At 45.8% G+C, this 26,406-nt stretch overlaps 1 protein-coding gene and 1 non-coding gene across 8 annotated transcripts in view; both read right to left on the minus strand.

Moving 5' to 3' along the window:
- The window catches only part of Foxn3 (forkhead box N3), a 381,661-nt gene that overhangs the window by 229,570 nt on the left and 125,685 nt on the right, over positions 1–26,406 (minus strand). The gene's annotated exons all lie outside the window — the stretch shown is intronic.
- Positions 18,095–18,167, minus strand: Trnaa-ugc. The gene has a single exon. It is a non-coding gene; the product is annotated as a tRNA-Ala (tRNA).

The following is a 26,406-nucleotide window of genomic DNA, read 5'->3' on the forward strand; positions in this document are numbered from 1 at the left end:
ATTTGGTTTTGCATGGCATTTTCCACTTGGCTACTAAATCTAGGCACTTTCTCTACCCCCCCTCAGTTAATTCCTGATGCACACCATTCAGTAAATGGACAAACATGCCTACAAAATACCAAAGTGTCCAGGGCAATGTTACATACCAGCACTGTGCTTTTCTTTGAATATTAAAAGATAAAGATTTGGAGGCTGGGACATAACTCAAAAATAGAGTGCTTGCCTAACTTGTATGAGGCCCTGGGTTTGATCCCCAGCACCACATGCACATGTGCGTGCGCATACACACACACACAGACACACAGACACACACACACACACACATGAAGATTTTGAAAGAAACTCATGACTGTCAACAACTCAAGAGGTCAGGCCTGAAATCCAACTCTATCCTCACTCCCATCTGGACCTGGAGAAAGAACATACAGCTAGGAAGGACCCATCTGGTACCTCACTCAGCAATCCACTATCTCCAGTCCTGGACTACTCCCACCACACTCTACCAAACAAACCTTCTTTCAATGGCCTGTGACCACAGAGACCTAGATCTGATATTTTCAAGCGAATGCTTCCAGAACCCCAATGTGTGACGAGACACCATTTTCAAACTACTTCTCTTGTTCTTTGCACTCGTTAGGTGGCTACCGACTATGGATTGAGAAACCAATGACCACCACACCATCGCTATTTTCCAGAAACTAAATGACAAGAGAATTAGATCATGCCTCAGGTCAACCTGTGAACAGTTCTGAAAATACATTCATAAAGCAGCCAGCCATGATGAAAACACACGGAGCACGCGACTCATCAGGCTAACTTTTCTCTGTACATCTTAGGCAGGAGGGTGAGACTGTCCCACCAAGGTTCCCAATGCCCCAACGGTGCTCTGAAGCCTGTGCTCAGTCCCACCTACTAGAGGTGGAAAGAAATATGCTCCCTTCCCTCGGTGGCATCCCGCACACCCATGACATCTTCAGGTGCATGGAACTCCCAGGCGGGCTTGGGCACCACCGGAGTTCATTCCTTCTGAAAACACCTCCAATTGGCTTCCTTGAAAGCTCTCCTAGGGCCATGACTGGAATCTCATCTTAAGATTAGCCAAATAGAGTAGAAAGCTGAAGTCTGTGGTTTCATTCTCATCTGTCCACACCCTCAGCTATCCACAGGGATCTGATTCCACTGCCATTTAGAGGGACTCTGGCTCCTGCCAACAGCAGTTCCCTCTGACTCCAAATTAAGCCTCTCATAGCTTCCTTGTGACACCAGCATTGCAGCAAAGACTCCAGAGCTGATGGTAATGAACCTAGGTTCTGCCCAGACCTTCCCAGAGAGCCAAGTCGCCTTTGCCGTGCAAAAGAGACACCAAGAGTGGGATTTATCTGCCAGGAGCTTTTCTGGCGCTCCTGCCTCACTTCCTCCATTGCTCATTTTCTTGATCAAAACCTACAACTCATGGGCAGGGAGAAAGTCACTAATGCTGACTGCCCTGACTTATCATTTAATCTAAACAGAGCTATTTACTTCCTAATTACATTCTTAGCTTCATAGCACTAGCCAGAAAGGTTTGTTTATTCATTACAAAAACCAATTAATGTAAGAAGAAAATAAAATCCACATGGTTAGCCTTAGGAAGGACCTTACTAATGGTATCATGCAAGCCCCAAATGTAATGAAGCAACTGAGGCTTAAAGAGGTGAAGTGACTTACAGCCACGTGTCATAGTGCACAGTGGTTCTTCTCCTTCAGCTTCTGGCCAGCATTCCAGAGTTCCTGGCCTTCTGTCTGGGGTGGGATGGATCCCATCATCAAATCCAGAAGCACTAGATTAGTCAAGAATGGCAGACCCAGCTGGGGCTCAGGTAAGAAGCCAAGGCCCTTCCCTGTTTGTTTAGACATCTGAGTTAGTTTTTCTGTCTTAACATCCGACAAACACCCATGGAGCTAGTGATGGATCCCATATCTTGACTTCTTGCCCATGGAAATTTCTACCATAGTGAAACCATTAACATTGCAAAATACAGAAAACCATTTTTTGGTGGGGAGGGGTACTTGAGATTGAACCCAAGAGTGATTCACCACTCAGTTACATCCCCAGTTCTTTTTATGTTTTATTCTGAGACAGGGTCTCACTAAGTTGCTGAGGCTGGTCTTAAATGTATGATCCTCCTGCCTTAGCCTCTGAGAAAACCATATTTTGACAAGTTTCATGGCTAGACTTGATAAGAGTAAAAAGATTCAGAAAGAAATCACCACATTATATTTGTCTCTGAGCACTTTTGAAGTATGTCTTCAGGTGTAAAATATGGCCATGCTAACAAACAATTATGGATGAATGCAGAATTCATGAAGAGGGGCTAACTGTAGGAAATCCCAAGTTAATGCGAGAGACAGGTCTATGTAGAACCCAAAGCAAAGCAGGACTCCCACTGAGCTCTTGGAGCTTAACTGGAAGCCCGACCTGTTCCTGGAGGGGGAGGGAGCACAATATATCAACTTTGTATCCCAAGGTGCCCAGTCCAAGATTATCATGTGCAGATGAAGACAGTCATAATAGCTACATTTATTGAGTAGTTACTAAATGACAGGCACTGAGCTTAGCGTTCTATCTGCTTCATCTTGCAGAGTGTTCCCAGCAATCAATATCAATGTGAATTAGCAAATGACACTCAATGAGTGACTGTTGTACAAACGTAACTAAGATTATATTTGGTGTGCATGAGAATGTATTCTTTAATAACTTCAAAATTACAAAATGGAATATCTGACAATACACAAATAGTAAAATATAGTCTATTAACATTTATTGCTTATTTGCAGGGCGCTTTAATACAAAATATTGAGGCTTAAGGCTCAAGATCCCTCTTTTAGCCTGGCCTGGTAGTATATACCTGTAACTCTAGCAACTAGGGAGGTTGAGACAGGAGGGTCAAGTTCAAAGCCATCCTGGGCAACTTAGCAGGACCCTGTCTCAAAATAAAAATGAAAAGGGGTGGAGATGTAACTCAGTGGCAGAGTGCTTTACCTAGCATACAGGAGGCCCTGGGTTTCATCCCTAGTACCACACGTATACACACACAGAAGAAGAAACAGGAGGAAGAGGAGGAGAAGGAGGAGGAAGAGGGGGAGGGGGAGGAGGAGGAGGGAGGGGGGAGGGAAGGAAGGAAGGAAGGAAGGAAGGAAGGAAGGAAGGAAAGAAGGTATAAAACCTCATACCTCATATACAGAAGAAACTTGAGAGAAGTTTCCCAAATTTGGTAATAGTCTTAAAAATTTTTTTCCATGGCATTAGTTATGAAGTTTAGCATTTTTTCCCTAAACTACCAATAATAATAATTTAAAGATTCCTACCATCCATGCTAGAGTAGTGAACAAATTATCTTGCTATTCTTTCTATTGAAAATGGCAACTTCCAAAATCATTGTCACATGAAGAAATGATCAAAGAGTACAAGACCCCCAACTTTTGGAAAAAATAGTAATGTAGACATGTCAAACAGCTGATTAGGAACACTATTTTCTGGATTTTGTGATGTTTAGGGTTTTGTGATATTTGGGTTGTCAATTTTTTAAAAACATATACTTGTTTGTGTTTTCTTTCATCATTTAAAATAAATGCTGGCTATTAAACTCCCCCCGCCCCTTTTTTTCTTTTGGAACTAAGGATTGAAAGAGATTAAAAAAAAAAAATCTGGAGCTGTGGCTCATGCCCAGGGTCCTCACACATTCTTAGAAAGTGTTCTACCGCTGAGCTGTATATCCCCCAGCTCTGTGCTTGGTTTTGCATTGATAGTTTTACATTCTTTCCTTCAAGAGGATCTCCCTGAATTAAATAGGCTTCAAGCCAACCAAAGCCTGCACCTGTAGTAGGGACATGCAGGCAAGGCACTGAAGATAGCAGGAAACAGTTTTATTTGGCTGCAGCCAGGTTCAGAGGGCACAGCTTTTGCTGTAATCAATCAATCCCCTGAACCCCGAGTTCAGGGAGCTTCAGAGTTTTATACCCAGCATGTAAGGGGAGGGGCTCAGAAGTTCACAGTCTGCAGAAGTTCACATAAAAGCAGCTTTTTCTTTCACTTTTTTGAGCAAGTGAACCCTTCAAGGACCACACCTGAGAAGGGGAGAGCTTCTTCTCCTCTTTCTTTCCTCCCCCTGCCAGCTGCTACCATGGAGTCCATTTGTAACTTATCTTAAAAATGTGGACATCTCTGTGAAGCCCAGCTCAAGGCCAGAGGCCTTGTTTGCACATTTCTTCAAAGTCCTATACTGGATATGTTTGTGAAATCGAGTAAGGGGGTGTCCAGCACCTGGAGTGCTGGTATCTTCTCGGCCAGTGGCCAAGTAAAACAGGGCGACACGAAAATAGGAAGTTTATCTACATTGGACTCTTTTGCAGACACTCTGTTGCTGACAGTCCCAAAATCAGCCATGGTGGAGATTCCTGGAGAAGCCCAGTTAGGACTTTTCTGTGGAGAAAGGGGGTGCCACTACACACCCACCCTAGTGTGTGCCTCCTGGGTGCCAGGCTTGAAGCTTTCCCAGGACCATCCGCTCTAGCTCTGCCAACAGGTCTTTTACAGCCCAGGAATCTGGGCTTCAAGTGAGGAGAGCCAGCCAAACAAGCAGTCCGACTCCAGAGGGTTCCTAATCCTCCCTGGGGCAAGAAGGGAAAGGACCACTCCCTCTCTGGCCGAGAAGTGCCTTCCTGGTAGCTTGGGGATAAGCGGAAATCTCAAATCCATGGAGAAGAAGGACCCTTGGTCACTTAACTGCAAATCTGAGGTTTCGATCCCTGACGTGGGGCCCAAGTGAAACTCTACAGGAGTCACCTTTCTGCCACCATCTCTAGGTGGGTGGCAAGCTCTCTGTGTTATTTTTGGCTCAGGTGATGCTGATTAGCTTGCAGCAAGCCAACGCCAGGGTAGATGCCCCAGTGCAAGCCTCAGGGCCAGCTGAATGCTGATTTCTTGGGAGGAAGACGTGGGGCATTATCTGGAGGCAGAAACTGAGCCTTGAACTGAGTGTGAGAGCCTTGCCCTTTCTCCCCAGCTCTGCCCCTTCCCGGAGTCCAGATTCAGCCTCTAGGCCATCTCTCCCCAAAGGCCTCTGTACTTCCCCTATCCGGGCAGGCCCTTTGCCACCCTATTTAGAATGACAAGGCTGCATCTGCATGGTGCTTTGTGCCCTGTGAACCTTCCCAACTCCATTCACCAGAACCAGTCTCTCCATGGCCCCCTCTCTGGCCACCGGAACCCCATGTGATCTATCTGCCCTCAAGGACTGGAGCCACAATTTTTTGTATCACTTATTTCAGGTTTAAAAATGATGAAATTAAAGGTTGTTTGTGATTTGCCTTCTTGGGGTGGTGGTGAGCCAAGCACTTGGAGAGAGGCACTGGGAGCTGCCGAACCATTTGCCTTTGAATTCCTGGTAAATGAGGGTCACAGATCATCCCTGTTGCTCTGAAACACAACCAAGGGCTCACTCCACCTGCTTAAACCAGCCTAGGGCCCAAGCTACCAAAAAGAAAAGAAAAAGGAAAGGCCATCAGCCTTCTGCAGTCTTAGGCCAGCAGGTACTGGATCTGGGATACAGATATTCAAAGAGAAAGGCACACAGCACCCAGCTCCCAAGGTGGGCCCCATTAACATATGCAAGGAAGCAGAAGGTCAAGATAATGCGGAGTCCACACCCTGCCCAGGAACCTTAACCCTGGCCTTGAGGTCCCAGTCCAGCAACTGTGGCATCTAGTGACCTGGGTAGAGGCACTTTGGCCCTCAACAACCTTCAAACCACCTCACCTTCCCTTTCTGATCCCCACTCTCACCAAGCCACTTGCAGGCAGTTAAATATCTCACTACACATAAAAAAGCCTTGTTAAATGGTGCACCTTTGAGAAACAGGTCTGCAGGAGGAGAGTGCACAGGAGGGGGTCTCCTTCCCTGCACCCATCGCTGTGGTTGGCCACAAAGACCTACAAGACCCAATTCTATCTTCCTAGCAGGACATACAGGCATCTATCTGCAGCCTCGAAAGATTAGAAATCATTTCCAAGAGCAGGAGTGAAAGAATTTCCTTTGGTCCACTCTGGGATATAAGCCACCTGTGCTTTCTGTCTGTGCCTTAGTATTCTCACCAGTAAAATGGGGATGTAATACCGTCCACCAAATAGGGTTGCTAAGAGGATTAACTTCATTGACAGATTGAAGTACCCAGAGGGTTGCCTGCCACAAGGTAAATGCTATTCAAGTGCTTACTACTAAGACATCAAAAATAAAAAGAATTATAATAGAACAAGAGCTGACAAATAGAGCTGGGACTGGGGCTTAGTGGTGGAGTACTTGCTCAACATGTGTGTGGCCCTGGGTTCCATCCCCAGCACTGAAAAAATGTTGAGAGTCACAGTTTGGTCGGAATGACTGGCATTTTGCTAGAGGGAATGGTTGAAAGGTGACCCAGCTCCAGGATTAGGGCAGATCCTGGGGGGGTGGGGGGGAATAGGGCGGCTCCTGCTGGGATTAGGGCGGCTCCTGCTGCCTCCAGCGGCCACTACTTTGGAGTACTTTGGCCGCTACTTTTGAATTCTCGCAGGGGTTCTGGGAGAATTGGCGCACGGAGCCCAGTGGAGGGAGTGTGTTCCCGGGAAGTGTGTGGAGAGTGCCGGTGAGAGTTTGGGAATAAAGAGTTGCTGTTTGAACCTACAAGGCTGTGTGGCGGCTTGGTTATTTTGTGCTCAGACAGACTGCAGCAAAAAAAAAAAAAAAGTTGATAAGGAATTATTTGTTCACTTTTTATGTCTCGTTCCTGTCCTAACACATTAACCACCTAAAACCATTTTGTCTTCCCAGATGATTCAACGGTTCCTTTTTTCTTTATGGTTTAAGCTATAATGAAACCATGAAATCTTTCCCCAGAATTAATTAGAATTTCCTGATATTTTCAACAACTCCGTAAAGCCTACTGAAAAATGTTTCTATTCTTGGCAGCTCTCCCAAAAGAAGGACAAACAATGGTCTTATGACATCAGAACTGGAATAAACTCGCCTGACCTCAATGATAAAAGTCTCAAATTCCGTGGGCTGTGTGGGACCCCGGGAGAACATGCCCTTCCTGAGCGAAGGTCACAGGGTGACCTGGAGCACTTCATTTTATAGATATTTACTTTCAAAACTACCTGTTTTTCTCAAGGACAGGTGCCAGCCATCTCTAGCCAATACTTCCTAAGAGGCGGTGTGTCACTGCTGGGTAGAAAGCTCCTGGCTCTGTCACCAAAAAGACCGCTCCTTGCTGAGGGTGCTGTTGGACCAGAGAATTCATGGTAACACAACAACGGTTTTTCTTGGGATCCAGATTCAGAGGTGAGAAGTAGGAGAGCCTGCAGATTGGAGGCATAAACTCTGGAACATTCTGGGTGGGCAGGGAGACAATGCAACTTGGCCCTTCCAGGGTGGAAATGCACCAGGCTGATGAGTCCAGGGGATCCTGTGCCCAGAATTCTCTTCTGTCTCTCCAACGTGTCTCTCTTGTGATCAGGCCCACGTTCACAGGAGACTGGCTGTCCACTGCCTGTGTATTTCTTTAAGACCCAGGACTTCCCAGATCTACCCAGTCTTTCCCAGCCATGGGCATAATTTACATATTACCTGTACCATCTGCAGGATCTGCCCCATGTTCAGCAGAGAAAATGGCTTTCTTTTATTTTTATTTTTTGGTAATTGGGACTGAATCCAGAGGTGCTCTACCACTGAGACACATCCCCAGCCCATTTTTGTTTTATTTTGAGACAGAGACCCACTAAGTTGTCCAAGGAACATTTCAGCATTTTAAAAAGGGAAAGAAGGCTGGAGTACAACTCAGTGCTAGAGCACTTGCCTGGCATGTGTGACGCCCTGAATCCAATTCCCAGCACCAGACATACACACACAAAGGAAAAATATGAATAGTGTCTAGAAGAATGAATAACACTTCAGAAAAAGGAAAAGTAGTGGGTGGTAGAACATTCTACTTTGTTCCTTTTTTATTTTTATTTTTATTTTTTTTGGTATTGGGAATCAAACCAGGACCTTACAAATGCTAGATAAGTGCTCTTCCACTGAGCTATAGCCCCAACTCCTTTTTAAAACAATCTGATTTTGAGACAGAGTCTTGCTAAATTACCCAGGCTGGCCTCAAACTTGAGATCGTCCTGTCTACTGAGTACCTGGGATTACAGGCATGTGCCATCCCCCTTCTCCAGATACTCTACTGGTTTTCTCTGTCTATTTGCTTTGAGTTTTCTTGTTGTTACTGGGGACTGAGTACAGGGACTACACTACTGATCTAGAACCCCAGAGACCCTTTTATTTTGAGACAAGTTCTCATAAATTGCCTGGCCTGGCCTTGAACTTGCAATCTCTGGCCTTAGCCTCCCAGAGTGGCTGGGATTTCAGGTGTGCCCCATCATTCCAGCTCTGCTTTGTTGTTTAATGGAAGGAGAAGTAAAACAAATGATTAGGGTGAAGAAGTTCAAAGGCAAATTCAGAGAACCATAGAATAGACTGATTCATCTGAGAAAAAGGGTCACACGAGGGAATAAGGGGGAAGACAGTTGGAAAGGTAAAGTTTGGGCCAAGTCATGGAAGAATCTGATTTCCAAACCTGGGGAGCCATTGAAGATTCTAGGGAAGATAGGCAATAACATAATGAAAATGGTATTTTAGAAAGATTAATGTGGTCATAGTACATAGGAAAAAAGCAGAAGAAAGTGAAATTAACAGAAATTGGGCTTGAAACAGTTGGTGCCATATCAGAACATTCTTTTGACAGGGGAAAAGAAATGATCTTTGTCTTCATTTTAACTTAAACGTTCCTATCTGACTATCCCTGAGAACTTCTAGATGTCTTACTATTTATCTGTTAATACCTAGCAAATATGCAAATCTGGAGCCAGAAGGGAAAATATTTCAAGAAAAAAAAAAAGTCGTCAGTGTAAAGTTATCACCCTTCTGGGAGACACAGGTATATACAGTGTAAAAATTGGCCTTTGATTTCAAGTCACAAAGCGGAGATCACTATAGTGAGCCTGCAGATGGTTGTCTCTCTCTCTCTTCTTCTCTATCAAAATCCAGTTTTGCAATGTACAATGCCCCAGAAGAGCAGTGAGACCATCTTTCTCTCCATCAGATTTTAGCAGAAATGAGACTGTGGACAACCCCTGTCGGGTCCCCTCTTGTCCTGAGGAAGTTCTGTCTTTTTTCTTGTCCCTTGAATAAATCCCACTCTTTTACGCCCCAAAAAGAAAACAAGAAATGAGACTGTGCCCATCCTGGGTGTCTGCATCCCTCAGGTGCCAGATGTTCTACCACTTGCTGGTGGCTGCACCCATCCCAGGTCCCCTAGCTTCAGACACCCCTGCTACAACCATGGGGTAGCTTGCTTCTTGAAGTGGGCTGTGGCTAAAAATGTCTGCACAGGGCAGAGGTTAAAGATGCTGTTTTAAAGCAGAGGCCTGGGTGGGGCTTGAATCCCAGCCTCTCCCACCTGAGCTCAGCTTCCCTACCTGTAAAGTGAGGTTGCTGAGCACTTCCATGGAAGGGTGTCCTGGGCCTTAATCACAAAAAATGCCTGCAGTCATTTTGTTCCTTTAGAGTACAGTGAGGCTTGGCTGAGTTGGTCCAGGAGAACCTATCACAACTGGTTTTTATTTGCTAGGCAGGAGGGACTTCCTTAACTTAATTATCATATACCTAATACAGAAACTCATTTCCGCCTTTGGGTATATCACCTGATTTCTGAAGGACCAGGGCCCTAGAGACCAAAAGGGTCCAGGGACTGGGGCTTTGGCATGGTAGCTGAGCTGTTTTCCTGCCTCCTAGGCTCTACAGCAGTCCCCAAGGCTCTCAGAGGGACAGAGAGTTTGAGATTTCAGAGATCTGTGCCAGAGGCCCTAAAGCCTCCCCTCCTTGTTCAGAGAAATTCTAGGAGGTCCTCTGACTTATTAGAGGCCTTTGCTGCAAGATTAGGGAACAGCTGGATCTAGAACCTATTTCTCATGAATTCTTTTTCTCTTTCCAAAGAAAAAGCTGGACACAATGGCATGTGTCGGTAATCCCAATGACTCGGGAGACTGAGGCAGGAGGATCCCAAGTTGGAGGCCTGACTCAACAACTTAGCAAGGTCCTAAGCAACTTAGCAAGACCAAAGAAGAAATGGTGATGTAACTCAGTGGTAAAGCGCCTCTGGGTTAAATTTCCAGCACACACACACAGAAAAAAATCACTTTTTTTTAATTACAAAAATTATAATGGTCACTGTGGAAAACCTAAAAAATACAGAAAAATGCAAAGAGAATTAAAAGCATATGTCCTACTGCTCAAAGCTCCTGTATCTCTAAAAATTCAAATTCTTCCTGAGTTTTTCCATGTATATATCATGATAGGCTTGTAAGGGTCCCGTGAAACGTCGGAGAAAGAGACCACCAAGTGACCACTCATGCAATTGGCAGAAGGGGGATTTATTGAACCAGCATGCTGGGGCTTCGTGCCCACTCAAGAAGGGAAAGCAGCCCAGAGCCCCGAGCAGGGGCTGAGCACTGCTTAAGTACACTTTTTGGGGAGGGCGGAGGGCTTTGTATACATCAGAACAAATCATCATTAGGCACGGGAAAATTGAATAACAACTCCTAAACATGATTGGTTCATTCATTGGCGGGAACAGGTCAGGCTGGAGTGATAGGTCATTCCTAAGGAGGGGGTTACATTTAAACTGATTGGTCCAGGCCCTGCAATGCCTACGTGCGACCACACAGAGCCCTTATTAAACAATCCAAATAGTCAGGGGAAATATTTACTGGGCAGTTCCAAGCATTGTCTCAACAGCTACAGAAATTTCAGGTTTTTCAGGTAGCATAGATACCTAACAATACCTAATCCTTTACATTTTAACTCAGACCTTGCAGCTTAGAAACTTTACAACACCCAGTCTTTTACCCTTTAACTTTTACGCTTTAACTTCAATTTCTTTTACCCTTACAGGCTTGCACTGAAAACACACTTTGTACTCTTGCTTTTTTTTTTTTTTCTACTTCATATTGTATGAAATCTGTTTTCACAACAGAATTTCGAGCTCCAGGTAGGCCGAGACCTTATTGGCCTGGTGGTCACTATATACTTCCCACCTTCTATGTGTCTAGCACTCAATTAATTATAGAGTGAATAATTGTTCCACCTGACCTCTTAGCCACTCTCCTTTTTAATATTTAGGTTATTTTCAGTTACTATGAACAATGTCTGCTGCCCAGCTGTATACCTGCATCTTGTACAGTTCTTCGATTCCTTAAAACCAATTCCTAAAAGAGGAATTGCTAGGTCAAAGAGTATTTATACAGCAAGGCCTTGGGTATCTGATGCCAAATTGCTCTTCTGAAAGGCAATCCTCATTTACATCCTCCATCCGTGATTTACGAGAGCAAAAAGCATAGAGTTCCTCCATCGAGGTGGGCCTGTGAATTCAAGGGGAAACTGTGGAATCTTTAGTAGGTATTTTAATGAAGAATGGAGGGCTAGACTTGAAGTTCACTCTGATACCCGCAGGCACAGAAAGTGCATCTCTGAACTTTTGCCAGTCTTAGGAGCAAGTGTGTGGCCTAATAGCGCCACAAGGAAAATTATCAACTCCTCCCCAGCCACAGGTATATAAGGCTGGGAAACTCAGGCCATGCCATGCCCAGGGAGACTAGCAGGATCCCCGGGGCCCAGCAAAGAAAAGCCAATCTTTCTGTGTACACAATGGCCCACACCAAATCTGCCTCTCTGGCACCAAGTCTGTTTTGCTTGACTTCTCTATAAATATCTGCAGTTAAACGTAAGCATTCATAGTGGTTTCTAGATGTCTTTTTTTATACACACACATGTTAAAGATACAACATTCACTTTAAAAACACACTTTTCCTATTTGCTTCTTAGAAAGAAATTTATTCTTCCTAACCCCCAATCAGGGAGTGAATTCCCAATGAATACTTGAATGGGAGTGTATGGTTTTCCCCCTGAAAGTCAAGGTCATTTGTGAAAATGTAGATGAGTTGTGTAGGTCCTGATCCAGAAAATTCTGAGTTCATGCCCTCTCTATGGCCTGGGTCTACTGGGGAGCAGCAGGAACAGCATCCATACAGCCCCTGTCTGGTAGCCCACCATGCTGTACCCCAACATTCATGATACGATGATGAGCTTGATCACCCCCAGCCAGGGCCTTCTCCCTCATCTCCTCCCACAAGGCACAGAGCTGACTGCCCAGGGAAATCACTGGCTCCTCATCAAAGCCTCATCAGACAGAGAAAAAAAAAAGAAAGAAAGAAAGAAAGAAAAAGAAAAATCATTTGTATTCTCTCCATAAGAAACTGGATTCAGGCTGGGCATGTAGCTCAGTGGTAGAGGGCATGCATGAGGCCCTCTGTTCAATCCCCAAATACATTGCTGGTGGGACTGCAAATTGGTGCAGCCAATTTGGAAAGCAGTATGGAGATTTCTTGGAAAGCTGGGAATGGAACCACCATTTGACCCAGCTATTCCCCTTCTCGGTCTATTCCCTAAAGGCCTAAAAAGAGCATGCTACAGGGACACTGCTACATCGATGTTCATAGCAGCACAATTCACAATAGCAAGACTGTGGAACCAACCTAGATGCCCTTCAATAGACGAATGGATAAAAAAAAAATGTGGCATTTATATACAATGGAGTATTACTCTGCATTAAAAAATGACAAAATCATAGAATTTGCAGGGAAATGGATGGCATTAGAGCAGATTATGCTAAGTGAAGCTAGCCAATCCCTAAAAAACAAATGCCAAATGTCTCCTTTGATATAAGGAGAGTAACTAAGAACAGAGTAGGGACGAAGAGCGTGAGAAGAAGATTAACATTAAACAGGGATGAGAGGTGGGAGGGAAAGGGAGAGAGAAGGGAAATTGCATGGAAATGGAAGGAGACCCTCAGGGTTTTACAAAATTACATACAAGAGGAAGTGAGGGGAAAGGGAAAAATAATACAAGGGGGAGAAATGAATTACAGTAGAGGGGGTAGAGAGAGAAGAGGGGAGGGGAGGGGGGATAGTAGAGGATAGGAAAGGCAGCAGGATACAACAGACACTAGTATGGCAATATGTAAATCAATGGATGTGTAACTGATGTGATTCTGCAATCTGTATACGGGGTAAAAATGGGAGTTCATAACCCACTTGAATCAAAGTGCGAAATATGGTATATCAAGAACTATGTAATGTTTCGAACAACCAACAATAAAAATTAAAAAATAAAAAAATAAAAAAAAATAAAACCAAGTAAAGGAGTCAATCTTTCTTCAGGATGTCTATTTAAGAAAGAAGGAAAGGGGGCTGGGGTTGTGGCTCGTGGTGGAGCATGTGCTAGGCCCTGGGTTTGATTCTCAGCATCGAATACAAGTAAATAAAAATAAAGTTCTATCAACAACTGAAAATAAAAAGAAAGAAAAGAAAAGAAAGAAAGGAGGACGGAAGGAACAAACTCTGGATTTAAAACCCACCTCTGACCTAAAATTACTGTGTCAGGGTTGTCTTCTGTGTTTTCATTTCTCAATCTTCAAAATGGGGGTGATTTCTGCATCTCTGTCTTGGGTTTCACAAGAACTGTACAAGGAACTTTCATGTGCTTCATGAGGCAAAGCCCTTGCCTAAATTCATTGTACTCCTTTGTTAGGACTTCTGCTTTCCTGCCCCATGGATTTTTTTAAAATTTTATTTTTAATATTTACCTTTTCATTATAGGTGGACACAATATATTTTATTTATTTATTTTTAATGTGGTGCTGAGGATCGAACCCAGGGCCTCAACCATGCTAGGTGAACGCTCTACCACTGAGCCACAACTCCAGCTCCTGCCCCATGGATTTGACACAGGTCTTCCGGCCAAATCATCTGATGGCAATGTTACCAGAATGTCTCCTAACATTTTGAACCATCCATGATTGCTTTGAGAAAATGGTACTGGGAACGGAACCCAGGGGCACTGTAACACTGAGCCTCATCCCCAGCCCTTTGGATTTTTTATTTTGAGGAGGATCTCACGAAGAGGCTGAGACTAGCCTCAAACTTGCAATTCTCCAGCCTCAGGCTCCCAAATCACCAGGATTACAGGTGTGTGCCATCGCACCTGGAACCCTCTGTGATTTGGGGGAAAAAAAAATCTATATTGCTCTTCAAAATCAATTAATATTAGCCATTCTTTTTTAAAAATATATTTATTAGTTGTTGATGGATCTTTATTTTATTTATTTATTTATATGTGGTGCTGAGACTTGAACCCAGTGCCTTACACATGCTAGGCAAGCGCTCTACCATTAAGCCACAACCCCAGCCCCTAATATTAGCCATTCTTTACCTTTTGACTTTTTCCTATAGATACTTAGACATGCTCATACGCATATTAAGTCCAAATTATTTCCCACGACTCCAAATAAACCCCAATTCTCCGGCACTTGACAGATAAAAATCTCAAGCCCCGTGTTCACATTTATCCATATAAAGAATGAAACAGTTCAACATTTCACCAGCAAGTCAACCAGAGGATTGAGAAACAAACACAGAAGTCCCGATGTCCATGTTTCTCGTTTCTCTTGTGATATGAACAAGATGGAATTTATCTGAGAAGAAAATGCCAAGGTGACATTTGGAGTTGCCTCGTTTGTGGGGGCAGGAGGCCAGTTGATAGGGAATTGTGAATTCTCCTTTGGAGTGGCGGGTGGACAGGTTGCCAGATCCCCGGCCCCATATGCACACAACTCACCGACTCACCACGGGGCCGGACAGCCTTGCCCAGGACTGCTGCCGTCTTCAGCAGCTAAGGGGAGCTAGCTCCCCTCGGGCAGCCTCTTGGGGAGAGACAGAAAGCCCGCCCACTAGAGACACCCAGTTGGCCTAACTGTTGGCCTAAAGGTCAGATGACTTATGGGGAGTAGACCATGGGGACAGGGGTGGAAGTGTGGGGTTTAGCAAGGACACAGCAGCAGAATGACACAGGGCATCCCTGTAAACACAGACACTGGCTGTACCCCTTGTTCCTAAGCCCTAACGTGCTACCTCAATAGGGGGATCTGCTTGTTGCATGGGAGCAGAGCCGTTGTCCCCCACCTACTCCCCTTTCTTATTTTGGGGGACAATCATGTTGGACCCAGGCTGGGCCATGGAGTCACCTGGGGGCTCCTCACACTCCCCACTCCTGCATTTCAGAGCCAAGGGACTGCAACAAAGAGACCCCTGTGCCAGGACAGTCACCAGAGTCTGCTCCCACCCTCAACAGTTCCCTGATAGACTCAGCTGTGGACGCTTCCTCTTCCCACCAGGTTTGGTCAGCTTTCTTTGCTGAACTTAAATAATCCCCTGGAGCCTGACCTGACCCACCAGAAGCCTGTCTTAGGACTGGAACCACTATGGACGTCAGTGTCTTCATTTGCCCACAAAGGAGAAATCCAGCTTTTCTCTAAAGTTCTTTCCGGCTCAGGAAATAATATTCTCTATCTTCTTAAAACTTTGTTCCCTGTGTCTTGAGCAGATATAACTTTCCATGGTTTGTCTATTAAACTCATGAACACGAGTTGCACCAGATAAGTACTCCAGTGCTAACCTTTGCTTCCTAAATATACCAAAAATTGCATAGCGGGAAGGGACCATCCTCCCACCATTGGTTTCAAGAATGACAGTCTCAGTTTCCCCATCTGCACTCTGTGGGGAAGCACTGGATGAATCCCCAGGTTTCTTTTCAAGTGAAGAGTTCAGGATTCTGCAAGCAAAAATCTTACAGTGATCAGCAATGACTGGGAGAGGAAGAAAGACGAGCCAGTGTGGATTGAAGACTCCACATCAGGTACATACTGGTAGACTACAAACAAACCAGTGTCTTACATTCACACTAGTGTGTAACTGACTGATACCAGGCTCCTCTCCTAGCCGCCTGTCATTTGGCTACTGATGCAAGGATGTAGATGGCGGCCACATGGATTAAGTTAGGCAGTGCTCTGCCATCAGCCCAGCCTGGGATGGCATCGATGGTAAGGAGTTACACCAGCCAAGGCAGAGATGGTCTGGTAACACGACGCTCCGAATATCTTGCCTGATTGTCAGGAAATGTAATTCCTCAAACCAGGGCCCTGGGCCACCAGCATACTGCCCCTTGGTCAACAATTCTGGAAACAGAGCTTTCGGACCATGTTAAAATTTAACCAAGCTCTCCCTGGGCTGGCCTTTGGATTGATATGTTTTCAGTTCTTCGTGTTACCTGTCAGTAACTTGTCACCTTGCAGATGTCAGCCAGTGAAATGGTTGGGATGAATGGGATCCCGCCAGGTCTCTGTTCATTCTGTAGACGTCCTGTAGCTCGAGGGTGACAGTCCCATGTGTTAGGTCTTCATCACCCCTGCCTGCCTGTCTGACACTTCAGATTCACTTTTTTATCTTTGACTATATTGACTCACTACCTACTTGAAAAAATTTGAAGGCTTCTATGTGTATATTATATGGTTTAAATAAAAAGAGCTTTTGTTTTGTTTTGTTTTACTTCAGTACTGGGGTGGTACTGAGGGCATTTTACCACTGAGCTATATCCCAAGCCCCTCCTCCTCAATGTTTTTTTTTTTTTTTTTTTTGAGATGGGATCTTCCTAAGCTGCTGACCTTGAATTTGTGATCCTGCCTCATCCATTCATTTTAGTGTATAAATGACTGGGCCAGGGTCATTTCCTAGCCCAGCAGGGAGCTCTGGGCCCCAGACCTTTTTTTTTTTAAATTTTTTAATATTTATTTTTTAGTTTTTCGGCGGACACAACATCTTTGTTTGTATGTGGTGCTGAGGATCGAACCCGGGCCGCACGCATGCCAGGCGAGCGCGCTACTGCTTGAGCCACATCCCCAGACCCTGGGCCCCAGGATCTTAGCCTTGGCACTAGGGTTAGTGTACATTGTGTCCAAAACGGGCAGGAAGGAAAAAAAGGCCGAGGGGCCAGGCCAAGGACACTCAGAAAAAGGAGGCCACTGCCCGTCTTCCCTAGAGACGATCTTGCTTCTTCCTAATTTTGTTTTGAAACCGTGGACACCCCCTATGGATGACCTTCCAAGGGAAGATGGACTGTCCACGTTGGCTTGACTCACACCTGCATGGAATGGCAGCGGAAAGCCTCCCTCCCCGGCCACCTCCCTGTCTCCGGCATTCCAGGGGGGGCAGGAACAAGCACCACGGAGACCATCACGCCCTCGCAGGAGCAGCACGGATGCCAGGTGGCCAGGTTGGTCGGCCATCTGGGTGAGGAAATGTGCCTTCTCCAGCCTGCTGGGGAAGCCTGTTTGGAAGGGAGCTGAGCTGCCGTCAGCCAGCTTCAGGAAGTGTCCTCACCTGGCTCCCAGGAAGATGGTCCTTAGATTCAGCTGTTCCCCTCACGGAGACCGATGCACCCACATCGAATGGCCTGTGTGCACGGAAACAAACCTCTCCAACAGGAAAACAATGGGAAAAGGCTGACTATAGTTTCGGGTTTCAAAAATCCCCACAAATACTTTTTAAAAAAATGGTTTTCAGCAATGCCTATCTAAAATGCAACTGTCACACCTTGAGACTCTTTGCACCAGGGATAAGCGATAACAAACTTTTTTTTAAGTACAGTGGATGGAACCCAGGGCACTCTTATCACCCAGCTACATCCAGAGCCCTGCCTCACATTTTTTTGAGACAGCTGCTCACTAAGTTGCTGAGACTGAACTTGAACTCGTGATCTTCCTGCCTCAGCCTCCTAAGACTGGGATTATAGGTATGAACCACCATGCCTGGCTGAGGTAACAAACATTATTTTTTTTGGGGGGGGCGTTTTTTTTGGACTGGGGATTGACCCAGGGGCATTCAACCACTGAGCCACATCCCCAGCCCAGCCATTTTTTATATTTTATTTAGTGACAGTGTCTTGCTGAGGTGCTTAGGGTCTTGCTGAATTGCTGAGGCTGGCTTTGAACCCATAATCCTCCTGCCTGGCACAGCCTCCCCTCCAGCTGCTGGAATTACAGGCGTGCACCACCACATCCAGCTAACAATTTGTGTGTGTGTGTGTGGGGGGGGGTACTGGGGATTGAACCCAGGGCTTTGTGCTTGCAAAGCAAGCACTCTACCAACTGAGCTATATCCCCAGCCCTCTAACAAATGTTTTTAAATGGACTTAAATTGTACCAGATACAATATAATGTTGTCTGTTTAAAAATACTTAGCAACAGGCCTGAGGTCGTGGCTCAGTGGTAGAGTGCTCACTCAGCATGCATGAGGCACTGGGTTCAAGCCTCATCACCACATAAAAATAAAATAAAGATACTGTGTCCCCCTAAAAAACTAAAAAATAAATATTAAAAAAAATACTTAGCAGCAAGATTTAAAAGATGGGTAAAACCCAGAGTGGGTAAAGATGTAAAGAGGCACTCTTGTTCGGTACTGATGGGAGTATTTAGTGAGTCTCATCATTTTCAGAGACATATTTGGCCATATTTATTAAAACTTAAAATGCCCACTAGCTTTCATCCAGCCATATCCCTTACAGACCTACTCAGTGAACAGTCTGGGTCCCCCAAAATTCCTAAGTGAAGCCCTAGCCCCCCAGTGTGTTGGCATTTGGAGGTGGGACATTTGTCTAAGCCACCGGGTCTACAGAATTTTGGTATTATGTATGTATTTTTGTGTTGTTTATGGTGTTTTGTTTGTCTTAGTGGCTTGGGTGCAAGCTGACAAAGACACAGAAGGGCAAAAATACATATGTCCAAAGGATTATTTTAGCATTGTAATAGCAGAAAACCAGAAGGAGCTCCCTGTCTCTCAAAAAGGGATCAGTTAGCCAGGTGTGGTGGCACATGCCTGTCATCCCAGTGGCTCAGGAGGGTGAGGCAGGAGGATCGCAAGTTCAAAGCCAGCCTCAGCAAAAGAGAGGCACTAAGCAACTCAGTGAGACCCTGTCTCTAAATAAAATACAAAATCGGTCTGGGGATGTGGCTCAGTGGCCGAGTGCCCCTGAGTTCAATCCCTGGTACTCAAAAAAAAAAAAAAAAGGACCGTTTTTTCCATCATAAGTCCTTCTACATTGTCTGGGATTTTAATATTATTATTTTAACATTTCTTTATTTGGGGAGGATTGAACTCAGAGGTCCTTGACCACTGAGCTACATCCCCAGTCCTTTTAAATTTTGAGACAGGTCTTGCTAAGTTGCTGTGGATCTCACTAAGTTTTTGAGGCTGACCTCAAATTTGTGATCCTCCTGCTTCAGCCTCCTGGAGTCACAAGTTTACAAGCATGTACCACTGTAGCCAGCTTTTAATATTATTATTTTTTTTAATATTGAACAATAAAGGAAAAAATGAACTTCTCCATCTTCCCACAGTTTATTTATCCAGAAACCCCATTCCTGGCCCAAGGGAATTCTTTGCCCTTATCGTCTCCTGGAGAAGGAATTGGGGTTTGGTTTTATATCTTCTAGAGAGTCCTGTTTGTGGCCTGTGAATGTAATTCCAGGAATTCCATTGATAAATGGCTCAAAATCCCAACGCTCCAAATACCCCACACTAAAAATATTTTGTGCTTGAGGCATCCTGTGTCATGGTCAGAATGCAGGACAGTGAGTGAGTCAGTGGTGTCAGCAGGGGCAAGGGTTCCAGGTTTCTCATCAGGGAGATCAAATCTTGAAGGGAGGCCTCCCGATGCTGCTGCAATACTGGAGGGCGAGGCAGGGCCTGAGGTCAGGAGGTTGGAGAAGCAAGAATTGAAGAAAGACCCACTAGTATCATCCGAAGTCAGTGCAGAGTCAATGGAGCAGAGAGAGAAAAGGGTTCTGATGCAGCCGGAAGCACAGCCGATGTCAGAGGCTGTCACCTGGAGAGCTGAAGGTTTGTCACTCGAGGACGAGTTGGGCTGGGGTCACAGGGCAGGGGCTACCACCATCTAAAGGGCAGGGCAGAGATGTTAAGCTACCTCCAAAGAGCAGGCTGATGTCTCACAAGTCCACTGTGGGGTGAGGCTGAGTGTGGGGCCGGAGGAAGGGCAGCTGTGTGAGAGGGACCCACAGCGAGTTCTACCTCTCCTGGGGCTTGGGGTAGGGGATGAGTGGGTGTAGGGAAGGACAGCAAGGAGCCCAGACCACCAGGATATCCAGAAGACAGTCCAGCCTCTGCAGCCTGTTCCCAAGTCAGCTGAGTCTTAAAACTTCAATTTTCAAATCCCAAGCTGCCCCATTCTGGATCTTCTGCTATAATCATCCCTTCAACAAATACTAAGAAATAATGAAACCCCCTTAAAGGATCCAAATCTCTATAGTGACATGCCTGATTAAATCCTAACCACTAAAGAGGCTTTGTGCCCTGCAGGTTCAAGGCTGTCATACTATGTCATGGGTCCAGTGCTTTCCATTCTCCTAATTTAAATGGGCATCCCAGCCTCTGGCAGGCCACTGGTACCTGGTATAAATGCCAGAAAATAGAGACCTCATTTACCTTATGCCCCATGGCGTCCCCAGCAATGAGAACAATGTCTGGAACATAGTAGGTGCTCTGTAGCTTTGGAATGAATAGACGAAAAATGGGATTGAGCCTTGCTTTATTATCTGCAAAAGCCGACTCACAAACACCACCTTCCAGGGTTTGGGGAAATGTGGGGATAAAGTAAGGGAAACGTCCTACAGGAGTTGCCTGGTTTCCAGCAGGTTCTCACAAAATGGGACCTAAATGTTATTGCCATTACTAACAACTCAAACTCACCCTGGGGTCATGCCTGTCCTCTAATCACGTAAAGTTGCATAATTCAAGTCTACAACTCGCCCTTTAGAAACTGCTAGTTAATAATCAACACTGCAATAGCCTCTTTTCTTCTTTTAAATAAATATATTTTTGTTGATTTATTTAATTTTTTTATGGTACTAAAGATGGAAACCAGGGCCTCACGCATTCTATGCAAGCATTCTACCCCTGAGCGACATGCCTGGCCCCAGTCTCTTCTTCAGACCCAATGGTTCTCCCATCTCTCCTTCAGAATGACTTATGCACATTATCCATTGGTCCCTTGTTTCCAGACACCATCACGCAGTTCCTGTAAAGGGGTGTGCAGCCATTCTGGTTCACTCCTGGATCAAACCATTGAGGTTTAGCTCAGCTTTAGCTGCCGGATAGCTCAGCCTGTTTTCTTAGGGAAATCCAATATGGCACCCAAGCTGCCAGCATGCAACCTGCAGTCAGATGCCCTGGCTGTATCATTCTTACTGTATGAGCTGGGGCAAGTTATTTCACCATTTGAAACCTCAGTGTTCTCATCCGGGAAATGGGGAACAAGAGCACCTCCCTGGGGAAGGGTGGAAAGAATCAGGAGACCATGCTGCTCTCGCTCTGTGGGCCAGGAGGGACCTAAATTGGCCCACAGACAGAAACCCTACCAGGAAGAATCTTCTCCGTGAGGACTCTCTTTCTCATGGTTTTCCATTTTGATGGAAATTCAGGAGTGGGTGTGGGTGGTTTGTAGAGGGTTGTGGAGCTAAGTCAGGAAATCGGTCCTGCCTGAACACGACTCCTGAAGTCAGAGAGGGAGACCTGGAGGACAGGAGGCAGAATGGCCAACATCAGATGCTTCCACTACCCACCCTCCAGGGCTTTTTCCCTTTAAGAAAAAGCTGTCATTTCTTTGTGTCTGGTCTTATGAATAGCTTCCCCTTGCCTGAACGGGGGCTCTCTCTGGGCCTCACAGGCTCAGCCCCCCTTGCCTTAAGCCTGGGTTAGAAACCCCTGTCAGGCTTTTGGAGACAGACACTGGAGCCGCTCTCCTGTGCACCTTGGACTACCTGTTGAAGGACTTCTTTTCCTGGGATTAGCACATTGTCCTCCCCCAAACTCAGCTTGCAGGTAAACCGTGGCCACCGTGGTGTCCTTTGACCGAGTGTTTGAGCATGCAGTCCTCAGGAAGATGACCCCATTCCTTCTGTGCTCAGTGGGGACATGAACATCAACAGGGAGCGTGGCTACAAGGCTTGTGGATACGCTAGGTTTCAAGTGCAATCCTGCTCAGCCTGAAAACAAGCCACGACCAAAAGTTATCCAGCTGCCCCCCGCCCCCCAGCTCTGCTGGCCACTGGTGTTGGGTGAGGAGTCCTGTCTGCTGGTTCCGTGTGAGCCTCAGCAACCAAGACCCCCCACTGGTCCCAGTCAAGGACTGCAGCCACCAGTTTTGGCTGATCTAGCCCTGGAGAAGATAAAGTGCTTAACTAAAGATTAGCCACGCTGGGTCCAGCGCCTCTCACAGCCAAGAGTCAAAGTCGATATTTGCTGAGCAGAAAAGGACAAAAGAAAACAAATTCATCCGCACGCCATCCAAAGAGCCTAGAAAAAGTGACTCCCCACCGCTTACGCCCTCCTCTGCTCTAGTAAGAAGGCTCATAAGCTGATGCGTCCCTACTTGGAGGGTAAACTCAATCCTCTGAATCACTAACCATTAGCTGGCTTCCTGAATAGGGTGTGCATTGGCACTGTACAGGCTGCGTCCTTTAAAGAGAAACAGGACAATGTGAAATGATCTTGTAATGACTTAAAATGACAATATTATGACACTGTTGCTCCTTTAGAGCAATAGTCTTGAGAAATCTTAGAAAGGGCAATCCTAGGAGCTGGGATGGTGGCTCAGTGGTGGAGCACTTGCCTAGCATGTGTGAGGCCCTGGGCTTGAGTCTCAGCAGAGCATATAAATAATAAAATAAAGGTCCATCGACAACAACAACAAAACGGATTAAGAAAAGAAAGGGTTATACTAAAGTTCACACTATTTTTTTTTTTTTTTTTAGTCCTGGGGGTTGAAGCCAGGGTCTCACTCATGCTAAGCAAGCACTTCACAGTGAGCTTCATCCCAGCCCATGATGCTATCTCTTCACAGTGCCCCAGAGAGGTGGGTCATAACAAGGGTCCTTTGAATCAGAGTGAATTTTAAATATTTTTTTTAAAGAGAGAGAGAGAATTTTTGATATTTATTTTTTAATTTTAGGTGGACACAACATCTTTATTTTATTTTTATGTGGTGCTGAGGATCGAACCCAGTGCCCCGTGCATGCCAGGCGAGTGTGCTACCGCTTGAGCCACATCCCCAGCCCCAAGCCCATGAATTTTAAATCCACAACCAAACACAAGCCTTTCCTGTGCCATGACAGTATGCAGGCATTATAGAAACCTTCGGGTCATCTATCCCATAGCCGTTACTTTATAGGTGGGAGAGTGAGGGCCAGCAAGGTTAAAGGACGTGATCTAGGATATTCAGCAAGTTGGGGGCACAGTCACACAGCCCTGTCCAGGCAGCTGTGGAAAGTGAGTATTTGCTAATGGATTCACTTCCTGTCCATCCAACATGGCGGGGAGGATGACCCTTGGAAGAGGCTGTGGGTGGCCAGAGCACACCCATTCTCACTCCCAAGGGCCACAGCTTTCATGCCCCTCTTGTCTTGGCAAGTGCTACCTGGGTTTAGAAGGCAAGTCAGTCACACAAATCAGGAAACCCAGAACCCTGCTAGGGAGGGAACTAACTGCCTGGACAACAGAGTCCTTTTCTTTTTTTGGGGGGTGGGGTAGGTGGGGTACCAGGGATTGAACTCAGGGGCACTCAACCACTGAGCCCCATCTCCAGCCCTATTTTGTATTTTTATTTAGAGATAGGGTCTCAGTGAGTTGCTTAGCGCCTTGCTGTTGCTGAGGCTGGCTTTGAACTCATTATCCTCTTGCCTCAGCCTCCTGAGCCGCTGGAATTACAAGCATGTGCCACGGCTCCCAGCCCCAAAGTCCCTTTCTGAGACCTATATTCTCATGTTGGGTGCCAGAAGTCTGAGGAATAGCTCTGGGCGGCAGGGTGACTTCGAGGCACACATCTGCATGGGATGACAGCAACTCAGGTGGTCAGCCCTGGAGCAGGAAGGGACAGACAATGGAAACTTTGCCCAGCAGCTGCTGGAGAACGCCCAGATGTGTCTCTGGCAGCTCTGGCTGCACAGCACACGTATCTAGATGCCACCCTTCACCTTCCTTTCTCTAAAAAGCCAGGAGACTGACTTCTCCCTGGAGAGGAGGGGGGAGACATTCTGCTTCTTGCCTTTTGTTCTAAAAAGACAGGGACATTCTAGTTACACCTTTTTCCTGAACATCAGTGAAGCCTTGCAGGCGTGTCTAACAGGCTGCTACCCCAAAATGACATTCTCAAAAGGTCAGAGTCGAATACTAAGGGCTTCGATTAAAAGCGTGCATTCCTTTTTTGGTGGATGGGAGCTGTTGAATCTACGTGGGATCCAGCAACGAACAGAAATCCCACTCCCTCTTCAGAAAACTTGAAGGAAACATCTAAATAGCATCCCACACTAGTTTTTCCATGTCTAACAAATGCCAATGATATGCAAACACAGGCACTTTGCGGCAAAACACAGGTTTGCGGGAGCGCACGGAGAGCAGGCGCCCTATTGTTGCTTCTTTTTGTTCTTGCTCTGCCGGGAGGAGGACATTGGAGGGCTACACGCAGGCATCACTCCTAGGTCAGATCTGCACGTAGTAGGCATTGCTCAAAAAGGCCGGAGCATGAAGTGGGGCTCAGTGGCACATGTCTGTCATCCCAACGGTTTGGGAGGCTGAAGCAGGAGGATCGTGAGTTCAAAGCCAGCCTCAGCAACAGCAAGGCGCTAAGCAACTCACTGAGACCCTGTCTCTAAACAAAAGTACAAAATAGGGCTGGGGATGGGGCTCAGTGGTTGAGTGCCCCTGAGTTCAATCCCTGGTACTCACAAATAAAATAAAATAAGGTAAAATAAAATAAAAGACTGGAGCATGCAGAAAATGAATGAAGTAGAACTATCAATCAGTCAATTATTCTACAAATTCCTACCTCGGCTGGGCAATGAGGAATCCACAAAAGGTATCAGCCTGGCTCCCGGGGCCCTTGTAGCCTGATTACCAGTCCTGGCTGTCTTCATTCCCTCCTCTCCTTTGGCATTTCTGAATGGGCCACCCTTTCCCATCTCCATACCCCACTGGCTGACTCAACTCACCCCTTTCTGGATAGCTTTCCGTGACCAGTCTCCGAGCTCCCACAGTGCCCTCTGTCTGCACCATAATTCTCCATCCCAGGTTCTCTAGAACTGCTACCTACGTAGTAGGTAGTCAGTTAATATTCGTGGAATAAATAAATCAGACATTCCTGAAAAAATGAGCAGACTGTTTAAACGAGATGAAGAGATATCCACGTTAAAACTGGTCAAGACCTCCAGATGGACCCCTGGTCCAGGTAATAGTATTGCACCCATGTCAGTCTCCTGATAAGAGGTCATCACTGGGGAAGCTGGAGGAAGGGTATCTGGGACCTCTCTGGGCATCAGCATCCTTAGGATGCTGGAGACCTGTCGGGAGCAGCGCTGGGCACTGGGGTCATGGCAGTGAAAAGACGGTCACCCTGAAACCCATGTGAGCTACCACTCTAAATAACTAGCTCTGTGGCTACTAGAAAAAGATTTGTAAATATTGGGCTGGGGATGTGGCTCAAGCGGTAGCGCGCTCGCCTGGCATGCGTGCGGCCCGGGTTCGATCCTCAGCACCACATACAAAGATGTTGTGTCCGCCGAAAACTAAAAAATAAATATTAAAATTTAAAAAAAATGAAAGATGATATGTCATGAGCTTTGTAATGTTTTGGACAACCAATAAAAATAAAAAAAAAAGATTTGTAAATATTGACTTTTGCCTTGATAACTGTTCCTGACTATACAGTAGGAAGCTGTGAATTTTTGTTGGATGGAAGAAAGTCTGGAAGATTATTTTAAATTCGTCCAAAAAAAAAAAAAAAAAAAACACATGTGGACTTTGAGGAGGAAGCAGGATCTGCCTTAGGGGAAAACACCTTGGTTGTAGGAAGGGACACTCTGGTGAGTTCTTTGATCACATAGAACCAAGTTCCTCCTCTTCCTACTGATATCCAAGTTCAAATGCATCAGATTAAGATACTAAGGGATGTGAAATAATGTTATCATATCCATCTCAAAAGGGGCACGTTCTGGGCTGGGGATGTAACTCAATGGTAAAGTACCTGACTCACATGCTTGATGTCCTGGAATCAATCCCCAGTACTCCAAAAATGGTGGGGGACGTATTCCTTCATCTTGCCCCCTGCCACCTAACTGTTGGAGAAGATGTTTAGCATGTTATTAGGAAACTCTAGGAGAATATGTTTAAAAGAAAAGATTCATAACCACCCCACCCACCCGCCTGCCCCTGCCCCGTAGCTCTCCAGAAGGCTGCAGGTCGGGCCAGTTTGAAGCCCTCTCTTCTTACCCATAACGAGTTTCTTGAGCCAGGTGTGCTGGATCCAAGTTATTCCCGTAGCCCTCAGTTCTTCCA

The sequence above is a fragment of the Marmota marmota genome, unplaced genomic scaffold, assembly GCF_001458135.2.
Source record: "Marmota marmota marmota unplaced genomic scaffold, marMar, whole genome shotgun sequence".
NCBI classification, from domain to species: domain Eukaryota; kingdom Metazoa; phylum Chordata; class Mammalia; order Rodentia; family Sciuridae; genus Marmota; species Marmota marmota.